The sequence below is a fragment of the Gossypium raimondii genome, chromosome 5 (genome assembly GCF_025698545.1).
Source record: "Gossypium raimondii isolate GPD5lz chromosome 5, ASM2569854v1, whole genome shotgun sequence".
In the NCBI taxonomy this organism is placed as follows: Eukaryota; Viridiplantae; Streptophyta; class Magnoliopsida; order Malvales; family Malvaceae; genus Gossypium; species Gossypium raimondii.
Genome location: NC_068569.1, coordinates 38,464,016 through 38,475,967, shown reverse-complemented (window position 1 = coordinate 38,475,967; position 11,952 = coordinate 38,464,016). Strand labels below are relative to the sequence as shown.

Genomic DNA, 11,952 nt, shown 5'->3' with positions numbered 1-11,952 from the left:
ATGTGACTATTCGTAAAGCTCAATGGACCATGAGCTAAATTAAAAATCCAGCAGTAGTTTTTAGCTTCTGCAAGTGGCTGTTCGTGAAGAGCAATGGACAAAGAGTTGTTCACACAAAACATTTTCACACCATGAGAGCTATTCATTTTCGTTCATCCACACTTGGAGGCTGTTGGAGATCAAGTGTTCACACACTTGGGCTGTTCGTGTGCTTAAACTACCATTAATTTGGTCTTTGCTTATTTGGTTGCCCAAGGAGGAATTAAAGGTCGCTCATAATGTTTTCACTAAACAAACATTGAACAAAATCATTTCAGCTCATTAGTGCAATTATTAGCTGAATTGGAAGACTAAACAACCCGCCCATTGGTGTCACCTATGCATAGAAGCTTCCAAATGACTTTTGGTTATTTCAATGACCATTTGAGTTCAATTAAGTGTAATTAAGTGATTGCTTTGAGTCCATTAATTGGAACATATCCACCTATAAATTGTTGTTTTGTAATCATTTGAAGGTTACTAATTTTGAGACTTTGATCAATTATGAACTTTTGTTCAATTGGTGAGTATTTCAACTCCTTTGTTCTCTCTTGACTCCATTGACTTATCAAGACATTCTTGTGGCGTCAATCTGTCAATTTCGAACTTATCACTTTACTAAAGTGTGGCGTTCAATCCTATATCATTGGTTCTTATCTTTCATAGATATTGGGTCACGATTAACAATTTTTCATCATTTCAAGCTAACGTAAGATTTGGGTCGATATTGCATATAATATTGGTTCTTTCTTCAGCCTTGAAATCGAACCTACCCTATCCATTCTTTAATCACTTAAATATTTTCTTGTTTCCAGCCAATTTGTTCTTTTCAACCCGACTTGAAAACCTCAACTCATACTCCTTAATTTTAACGATCGGGCACATCAAGGACTCGACTCTCATCACCGAGGCCGGGGCGTATCATTTGGTATCAGAGCTAGCTAAAATTGAGGAGTACGGACGTTCGTGAAGTTGCCGAAGTAAGTGATCGAAAAAATCGAGCAAAAAAAAGAAAGAAAAAATTGAAAAAAATAAAAATTGAAAAAAAAGAGGATTTCGTGAATTTTGAAGATATTTTGGTATTATTCAATTGTATTTGAAGTGAAAAAAATCGAAGTATAAAAAAAAAAGAAGAAGTGAAAAGTCTTGCGAGTTTTATTTTGTTATCAATTCTTGTTACTTCCGAACATCCATTCATTCTACCATTCCTTCTACCCCCCCAAAAACGCCACATACTTTGATTTTTATTTTCCTTGTTTCAGCCTACCTTTTTTTTTGTCCCAACAATTACTCCCACCTTTACCTTAAGTATTGAAGCCGACTCCATCTAGATTGCTGATTCGTCTAAGGAAGTCCATTGAGAACTTAGAGACGCGAACTAGAGTGGAAAAGGCAAGAGTTTGGTGAGATCATTAGAGAGATCAAAAGTCGATATAAGAGTGAAAACACGAGTGGAGTGTCCATCACTTTATTCTTTCTTTGCGAGATATTGGTGAGGATTTCAATTGGTGAGGTTCAATCATTGTTTGTTTAATCTTTCGTTTTCTAACAATTTTCTTGAATCATGTTCCAAGAATTTTTTAAGTCTGATTTGCAACCAGCTTTCGAAGATGAAGACCATGACATCAAGATGAGTTCAATCCTTCAAAGATTGGAAAATGAACCACAATGTGAAGATATATTTCAAACGCGTTGCCGTGTCCATGATAAATTTTGTTGCCTCATTATTGATGGTGGAAGTAGATCAAACGTGGCCAGTTTTCGAACAGTGGAAAAACTTGGCTTGGCCACTACCAAGCATCCACGACCCTATCAATTGCAAGGACTTGGTGTTGAAGGAAAATTCAAAGTCAATCAACAAGTGCGCATCTCCTTTTCCATTGGTAGATACCAAGATGAAGTTGTTTGCGATGTGGTGCCTATTCAAGCCTGCCATTTGTTGCTAGGTGAACCATGGCAATCGGATCGTAAGGTTACTCATGATAAACGTACCAATAGGTATTCCTTCAAGCATCAAGGAAGGAAAATCACTTTAGCGCCGCTCACACCGGAACAAGTCTATGAGGACCAAATCAAATTGAAAAATTTGGTTGTAAAAGATTTTGAGCGAGAAAAGAATAAAGAAAATGAAAATGAAAGAAATGAAAAAGAAATATATGAAAATGAGATTTCAAAAACAAAAGAGAGTGAAAAGCAAAAAGAGATTGAAAAAGAAAGAGAGTTTGAAAAGAAATTGAGTGAAAAAGAGAGAGAGCTTCAACAAGAAATGAGTGAAGAAGAAGAGAGTGCTCAAACACAAGGGAGGGATATTTTTGCTACCCCCCATTTGAAATCGCCTTGTGATTTTTCTTCATTTCAGGTTTGCAAGTTTCCGCCGATAGACAGGTTCCAGCTTCATCACCTTTCTACCGAGAGACGTTTTCAATTGATTGAACAAGGTAAAACTGATCCTCGTCTTCCCGCCTCTAATGGTAAGCAAGGTAAAGTTTCTCTATTCTCTAAACAACTTCATTCAACTCGTATTGATGACTTTTCTCATGACTTGAACTTTGAAAAGGTACTGTATGTTATAGTCGATAATTGCCATTCTTTGATTGATGACTATAAATTTGCTCTGAATGATGACAAGAAAACTCTCATTTTCGAAAAACATAATGTTGATGAATTTGTTGGTGAATCAATAGGCAATCGTCCATTGCAAGGTTTAATTTTGCACGAACATGAATCAAATAGAATTTCTCTTTTACTTGACTGTACTGAAAATGTGTGTTCATTGAATTGTCGTGAAAAATTAATTTGCTTGAACAATGATGTGTGGATAAGATCTGAGACATATGAATGTTTGACAACATGTATGTCTACTTCACCTTTGATACGATTATGCGAAATAATGATGACATGTAACATGATTAATTCCTTTGATCATAATGTTGGCATATCGAGCGGTTTGATAATTTGAGGTATACAAGTTTTGATCGAATAGGACTAAGGGTCATAATCGATTGAATAAATTTTCCATGTCTTATGGATGCAACTTGAGCTTGAATCCTTTGTCCTTCCTCTCGCCGAATATGGGAGTCAATTTGAAAAGGTAAGACCCTTTTATACTCTTGAACTTCGGTAATGGTTTATTTGCTCAAGTTTGGAATGCGAATTCGAAAGCCTTTGTAAGTTTACAATTCATCGTGTCCTTAATCATTATCTTTATCGTGAAGATGACACATTTAAACGTCATATCCCTATAGAGGTAGGGCCTGCAAATAACGACTTGTGTTCAAGTTATGTGTGGATTTCGGATCTCGAGAGCAACATTGTCGATCTGAGTCAACCAAGGGGTTGTGACGGTGAAAAATTTTCTCGAGCAAGTGGCCCGATTTGAGGACAAATCGTCTTCAAGAGGGAGGGAATGATGCGAACCTGGTCGCATCATGTTTCAACACAACTCGATGTCATCGAGAGTGGCTAAAGCTTGAGGGGCCCAAGTGCAAAATGAAGCCTAATCTTAGCTCGTTGAGCTCAATTCAGCTCGTTTCCAGCTCATTGAGCTCATTTGCTTGTTTGAGCTTACTTTGCGTTTTATAATTTTAGTTGCTGGAATAAAATAAATGCAAATTAGTTTATCCAGCTTAAATAATTAAATTGCATTTTAATTCTGAACTTTTTAATTAGAAGTGATTAAATTGTGTCTAAAGTGGAGACAAATTAATTTCATATTCTAATTAATTTGTCTTAGTTGTTGTTGAATTAAATTTGTGTCTAATTTATTATTTGTTTTAATGTGTCTTAGATTAGGCAAATTAATTACATGTTTTTAATATGTCTTAGTTAGCACATGACATGAATTTATTCACTTATTGCATCATTTTAATGTTTCTTAGTCCAAATTGAATTAATGAGCGATTTAATGTGTCTTGTTCTTTGTCAATTTAAATGTGTCCTAATATGAATTAAGTTCTTGAATTAAATTGCTTTCGGTATATGCATGGATTGGCCATGAAGAGAGTTGATGATTCCTTTTCCTCATGTGACTATTAAGTAAAGCTCAATGGACCATGAGCTAAATTAAAAATCCAGCAGTAGTTTTTAGCTTACGCAAGTGGTCATTCGTGAAGAGCAATGGACAAAGAGTTGTTCACACAAGACCATTCATCTCACAAAACATTTTCACACCATGAGAGCTATTCATTTTCGTTCATCCACACTTGGAGGTGTTGGAGATCAAGTGTTCACACACTTGGGCTGTTCGTGTGCTTAAACTACCATTAATTTGGCTGCTTTGCTTATTTGGTTGCCCAAGGAGGAATTAAAGGTCGCTCATAATGTTTTCACTAAACAAACATTGAACAAAATCATTTCAGCTCATTAGTGCAATTATTAGCTGAATTGGAAGACTAAACAACCTGCCCATTGGTGTCACCTATGCATAGAAGCTTCCAAATGACTTTTGGTTATTTCAATGACCATTTGAGTTCAATTAAGTGTAATTAAGTGATTGCTTTGAGTCCATTAATTTGGAACATATCCAGCCTATAAATTGTTGTTTTTGTAATCATTTGAAGGTTACTAATTTTGAGACTTTGATCAATTATGAACTTTTGTTCAATTGGTGAGTATTTCAACTCCTTTGTTCTCTCTTGACTCCATTGACTTATCAAGACATTCTTGTGGCGTCAATCCTGTCAATTTCGAACTTATCACTTTACTAAAGTGTGGCGTTCAATCCTATATCGTTGGTTCTTATCTTTCATAGATATTGGGTCACGATTAACAATTTTTCATCATTTCAAGCTAACGTAAGATTTGGGTCGATATTGCATATAATATTGGTTCTTTCTTCAGCCTTGAAATCGAACCTACCCTATCCATTCTTTAATCACTTAAATATTTTCTTGTTTCCAGCCAATTTGTTCTTTTCAACCCGACTTGAAAACCTCAACTCATACTCCTTAATTTTAACGATCGGGCACATCAAGGACTCGACTCTCATCACCGAGGCCGAGGCGTATCACCATGGAGGAAGGTGAAGAGCTCGAGCTGCCCGTTGAAGGTGAATTACTTGTTGTCAAAAGGAGTTTGAATATCCAAGTAGTCGAGGAGGAACAACAACGAGATAACATCTTTCACACGCGTTGCCATGTTCAAGGTAAGGTGTGTAGTTTGATTATTGACGGAGGTAGTTGCACCAACGTCGCAAGTTCTTTGCTTGTTGAAAAACTTGGTTTAGCCACCACAAAGCATCCAACCCCTTGCAAGCTACAATGGCTAAATGACGGAGGTGAACTCAAGGTGACTAAGCAAGCAAAAGTGGCGTTTTCCATAGGCAAGTACCAAGACGAGGTGATTTGTGATGTCGTGCCCATGCACGCGGGGCATTTGCTATTGGGCCGTCCTTGGCAATTTGACCGACGAGTAGTCCACGACGGTTATACAAACCGATATTCATTCAAGCACCTTGGAAGGAATGTTACATTAGCTCCTCTCACACCGAAGCAAGTGCATGAAGACCAACTCAAGATGAAGCAATCTATTGAGCGAGAAAAAGAAAAAGAGAAAAACAAAAAGAGTGAAAAGAAAAGGAAAGAAACGAATGATGAGAGTGAGGTAAAAACAAGAGTGACAAAAGACAAAGAACAAGAGTATGAAAATAAAAAAACGAGTGTTTTTGCTACAAAAAGAGAGATTCGAAAATTGATGTTGGCAAGGCAACCCATCTTTGTACTTATGTTCAAAGAGTGTTTATTGGAAACTAACGAACTTGAGGATACTTTGCCTACTCCTATCGTTTCTTTGTTGCAGGAATTTGGAGATGTTTTTCCTGAAGAAGTGCCAAGTGGCCTACCTCCCATTCGAGGAATCGAGCACCAAATCGATTTTGTGCCCGGTGCTGCAATTCCAAATAGGCCAGCATATAGAAGTAATCCTGAGGAAACGAAGGAATTGGAAAAACAAGTAGCCGAATTAATGGAGAAGGGCTACATCCGTGAAAGTTTAAGTCCGTGCGCGGTTCCGGTTTTGTTGGTTCCTAAAAAGGATGGATCATGGCGAATGTACATTGACTGCCGCGCCATCAATAAAATTACCATAAAATATCGCCATCCTATTCCCCACCTCGATGACATGCTTGATGAACTTAGTGGAGCCCAATTGTTTTCGAAGATCGATTTAAAAAGTGGGTATCATCAAATCAGAATGCGGGAGGGAGACGAATGGAAAACTGCATTCAAAACTAAATATGGTTTGTATGAATGGTTGGTAATGCCATTCGGACTTACCAACGCTCCTAGTACTTTCATGCGACTCATGAATTATGTTTTACGTTCGTTCATTGGGAAATTCTGTGTTGTATATTTTGATGATATTTTAGTTTATAGCAAGAGCTTGGAAGATCATATTCAACATCTACGTGTCGTGCTTGAAGTCTTGCGAAAAGAGGTACTTTATGCCAATTTTAAAAAATGTTCTTTTTGCACTAATGAAGTTATTTTCCTAGGTTTCGTTGTGAGTGCTCGTGGTTTAGAAGTTGACCAGGAAAAGGTCAAGGCGATCAACGAATGGCCGCGTCCAACAAACATCAGCCAAGTGAGGAGTTTTCACGGGTTGGCAAGCTTCTACCGAAGGTTTGTGCCTAATTTTAGTTCATTCTTGCCTTGACGGTATAATTAAGAAAAATTCTCCTTTTGTGTGGAGTGATGAACAAGAAAATTCTTTTAATAAGCTTAAAGAATGTCTAACGAATGCACCATTGTTGTCTTTACCTGATTTTAACAAAACATTCGAGATAGAGTGTGCGCTTCTTGTATCGGCATTGCCGCTTTGATGCAAGATGGATGACCTATTGCATACTTTAGTGAAAAGCTTAACAGAGCTACGTTGAATTATCCAACATATGATAAGGAACTATATGCATTGGTCCGAGCTCTCGAAACATGGCAACACTATTTATGGCCGAAGGAATTCGTAATCCATTCGGACCACGAGGCTCTAAAGCATTTGAAGGGACAAACCAAGCTCAATAAATGTCATGCCAAGTGGGTGGAGTATTTGGAGTCGTTTCATGCGTGATCAAGTATAAAAAGGGTAAGGAAAATGTTGTAGCCGATGCCCTATCACGAAGGTACGCACTTGTCAATTTAATGGATTCTAAATTGCTTGGTTTTGAATTTATCAAAGATCTTTATAAATCCGATGCTGACTTTGGTGAAATTTATGAGTCATGTTCGCATGGTGCTTGTGAAAAGTACTTTCAGCATGAGGGCTATTTATTTCGTGAAGGCAAGCTTTGTGTGCCTCAAAGTTCTGTGAGAAACGTCCTTGTAGAAGAAGCTCATAGCGGAGGACTTATGGGCCACTTCGGAATTGCTAAAACTTTAGCAATATTGCATGAACATTTCTATTGGCCCAAAATGAAACGTGACATAATAAGGAGATGTGATTGTTGCATCACTTGTAAGAAGGCAAAGTCACGAATCAAACCGCATGGTTTATACACCCCGTTGCCTATTCCTGATGCTCCGTGGGTAGACATTTCAATGGACTTCGTTCTGGGCCTTCCAAGAACCAAAAGAGGGAGAGATTCAATATTTGTTGTTGTAGACCATTTTTCAAAAATGGCCCATTTTATACCTTGTAATAAAACTGATGATGCTACTGACGTTGCTAATCTGTTTTTAAAGGAAGTTGTTAGGTTGCATGGAATCCCTCGAACCATTGTCTCCGATCGCGACACAAAGTTTCTAAGTCATTTTTGGAGGACGTTGTGGGGGAAATTGGGCACCAAACTTCTATTTTCGACGACATGCCACCCTCAAACGGATGGCCAAACCGAAGTAGTCAACCGTGTGTTATCAACTTTGCTTCGAGCTATTTTGAAAAAGAATTTGAAGATGTGGGAAGATTGCTTACCTCATGTGGAGTTCGCATACAATCGAACCGTTCATTCTGCTACGAAATTTTCTCCTTTTGAGGTAGTATACGGTTTTAACCCCATTACTCCTCTTGATTTGATTCCTATGCCTTCTAATGAATTAGTACATGTAGATGGCAAAAGAAGGCCAATTTGTTAAACAATTGCACAAAATGTTAAGGATAATATTGAGAGGAGAACCAAACAATATGTTCGAGGGCAAATAAAGGCATAAACGAGTTGTGTTCGAACCCGGTGGATCGGGTTTGGATCCACATGCGCAAAGAACGGTTTCCGATCAAAGGAAATCCAAGCTTCAATCAAGGGTGATGGCCCTTTTCAAGTATTGAACGGATCAATGACAACGTCTACAAGATTGACCTAGGGTGAGTATGGAGTGAGTGCAAGTTTTAACGTTCTTGATCTTTCTCCTTTTGATGTAGGTGACGATTCGAGGACTAATCGCTCAAGAGAGGGAGGATGATATGAGCTCGCCCATGAAGATAGGTGCCGAATCCATGGAGTTGCCTTTGGGGCCAATTACTCGAGCACTTGCCAAGAAGTTCCAAGATCTTGTAGCAAGCTATATTGCTCGATTGTGGAGTGATGGGTTGATTGCCCATAAAATGCCCACTCAACTAGCTTGATTCGCACCATCCTACAAGTGATTTTAGCTCGTGCCGGTTTAATTCAGCTCAATTCGGCACTTAATTAGTTCAAGGAGCTGATTATATTTATTTTGAATAAATTTAATTAGTTGTGTTAGTTAGAATCACTCAAAATCATTTAATTAAATAAATGTGTCTTAATCTGGACATTCTTAATTCACTTATTAAATATATTTTATATTAATACATGCCTTTAATATGTCCATATTAAGTCATAAATTAAATGTGTTTAGTTTAATTACAAAGTTTTAATGTGTCTTGACTTAGACAAATTTATTAGTGGTCGCTAGTTAATTTGTCTTAGTTAAATTAATGTGCGATTTTAATATGTCCATTGATGATTTCATGAGTATTAAACTTGTCTTAACCACATTTATTTGATGTTTTCAGCTAGCTTAATGGCAAAGGAAGCTCATAAAGAAGGAGCATGTATTTGGGCACATGCATGGGCGGCATTTAAAGTGCAACTACCTTGTGTTTCCAATTGATTTTTTGTGTAGCTCAATGGACTTCAAGCTGATATTTTGAGCTTCTCCAAGGGTCAATTTCGTGGAGAGCAATGGCCAAAAGGTGCTTCATAAATTCCAGCAACTAATTCACTTGGTGGCTACTCATATTCGGCCAAAGAAGCATAATTCTTGAAGATGTCCATTTCTCTTCTCCATAGCGACAATTAAGCTATTTTAAAACATTAGTTGTATGTGAATTATCATCCTTAAAGGGCCAGCCGAATCATCTCTTCTAGAAGGTTATTATTGATTTTTTGTTGTTTATGAATGCATCTAGGAAATTGCTAGGAAGTTTCCTAAAGAAGCTTAAGGCTTAAGAATCTGATTAGACTATTCGGCTACCTTAGTCCATCCTATAAATAGGCCATGTAATTCACATTTTGAGGTTAATGAACAATTTTATAGCTTTGCTAAATTGTGAGGTTGTTTTCAACTCTCGTTATTCTCCAAGGACTAGTGAGACTTATCAATATCTTTGTGGCGTCAAACTTGTCTTTGTTTATATTCAAACTTATCACTTTAATCCCAAAAGTGTGGCGTTCGATTCATACTGAGGTTCCTATCATATTTTGATAGTGGGTCGAAGTCTTTAATCCATTTCACAAACCTTCCATCAACACCTTACCTCCTAAGCATTCTCCTAAGTTACGGGTTAACACACTCCATTGTGTTAGTTCAGCTTTGAATCCTTAGCCAAATTGCATTCTCTAACTTTTGTTTCATTTCCTAAATCAACCAAACTCATTTTAGCCTTAATCATATTTTCTTTCTAGCCTACTTTGTAAAGCTTTCAAATTACTCTTAATTCACGATCGGGCAATTTCTACGACTCAAACCATTAACGAGGCGAGAGCGTATCACTGGCCCATTTGGTTTTCTAGGTTTTTCAATGTAGCTGCTTGGCTTTGGATTAAGGCATCATTCTTGGCTATGTATGCCTTCAACAAGTTTCTAAGCCATTGGATGGTTCAACTTGATGTTGTTTCCAAACTTGTTGGGTGAAAATAAGTGGTTGGGTAAGTCTAGGTTGGGCGTATGTGTTACTGGGTCTAGCCCCTTGGTTACTCGAGGAGAAATTAGTGTGGTTTCGCCATGATGGGTTATAGGAATTGGATTGTAGTCCTTGCCTTCCTCATTTTTGGTTCTGGTTACCCATTAATAAACGGATTCTGGGTTCGATGAACATTCTTCGAACAAATGTCCTTCCCCACAATAGAAATAGGCTACATTTTCAAATTGATTAGGTGGTTGTGCTGCAAAACTATTAAACCATTAGTGGTAAAATTTTTGAGCATTGAGGAAATCGAGGATAACTGAGATGCGAGTGAAGTAAGAGTGTCTACTTCATGTATTCCAGTGACTCGTCTTCCTGACGCTACTCGATTGGTTGGCCATTGATAATTGTTACTGGCAATCCTCTCAATAATTTCATAAGCCTCATTGTAAGAATTAGAAAGGAGAGCACCGTTAGCAGAAGCGTCCACTACCATCCTTGTGTGAGCATTGAGACCATTATAAAATGTCTCAAGTTGGATGCAATGTGGGATTCTATGATGAGAGCACTTCCGTAATAATTCTTTGTACCTTTCTCATGCCTCATACAAGGACTCATCATTCATTTGTTGGAAACCAGTGATCTCGTTCCTCAACTTAGCATTCTTGCTAGGCGAAAAATACTTCATAAGGAATCTTTTTGCTAACTCTTGCTATGTGGAAATTGAATTTGGTGGCAATGAGTTCAACCAGGCTGGAGCTTTGTCCCTTAGCGAATATGGGATCATCTTCACTCGTAGTGCATCTTCGGGTACTCCGACTAACTTGAAAGAATAGCTTACCTCTATGAACAGTCTTAAGTGCAGGTGAGGATCTTCGGTAGGCATTCCACTGAATTAGCCTACTGTCTAAAGCATCTGGAACATGACTGGCTTTAGTTCAAACTATTGTGCCTCTATTTTAAGTCTTCTAATACCGAGATTAAGATCATGAAACACTGACACAGTATACTGTCTTAGAGCTCTATCCCTATCATTAGTAATAAGGATAGGATTTTGAGCAGGGTTTGCTCCGTTTCCTTGATTCAGATTTTCGAAGTTCATCTCTTTATTCCTTCTCTGACTTACTTGTCTTCTTGTTGTCGAAAAGTTCTTTCAATATCAGGGTCTACGGGGAGTAAATCGATAATTCAATCCATACACATAAACACCTAAAATAAACATAGAAAAATTAATTAAGTTAAAATTGAACAGAAAAATAAACCAACATGCAAAATTAATTAAATTCAAAAATAATGACTTTTTAAAATAGTCCTCGGCAACGGCGCTAAAAACTTGGAATGACAGAAATGTGCAAGTGTACACAATCGCAACAAGTAATAAAGTGACAAGTAAATGTCGAGTTATCGTAGCCACAGGGACTGTGAAAAGAATTATTTATGAATGCAATTTTAAAAACACTTTGGTGAAGAAAAATATTTTGATTTGAAGAGGTCATTAAAAACTAGGATTTTAACAAAGTAAAATAAATAAAAATAAAACAAAAGCTCCAATGCACGATTTCAAAAGATGATTTTAATCAAGATGACATAATTGTGTTAGATTAATTACATTTCTTAACTTAGAATTATTAAACTCATGTTCATGTTGTTACAAATAAATTCAAGGCAACTCGGTAATTTGCTAACTTATGAACATACTCACCTACCAAAATCCATTTATGTCTTGACTATATCTCTGCATCAATTCAACTGATTAAACAAATTTAATAAGCAAATGTGTTAATGCATATACATACTTATGAAATTAAAATAATCTCTTGTACATATCTCTATGTCAAT

General features: G+C 37.2%; 1 non-coding gene across 1 annotated transcript; it reads left to right on the top strand.

Annotated features, from left to right (window-relative positions):
* Window positions 1-10,664: 10,664 nt before the first annotated feature.
* Window positions 10,665-10,771, top strand: LOC128041541 (small nucleolar RNA R71). The gene has a single exon (XR_008196551.1). It is a non-coding gene; the product is annotated as a small nucleolar RNA R71 (small nucleolar RNA).
* Window positions 10,772-11,952: the final 1,181 nt, after the last annotated feature.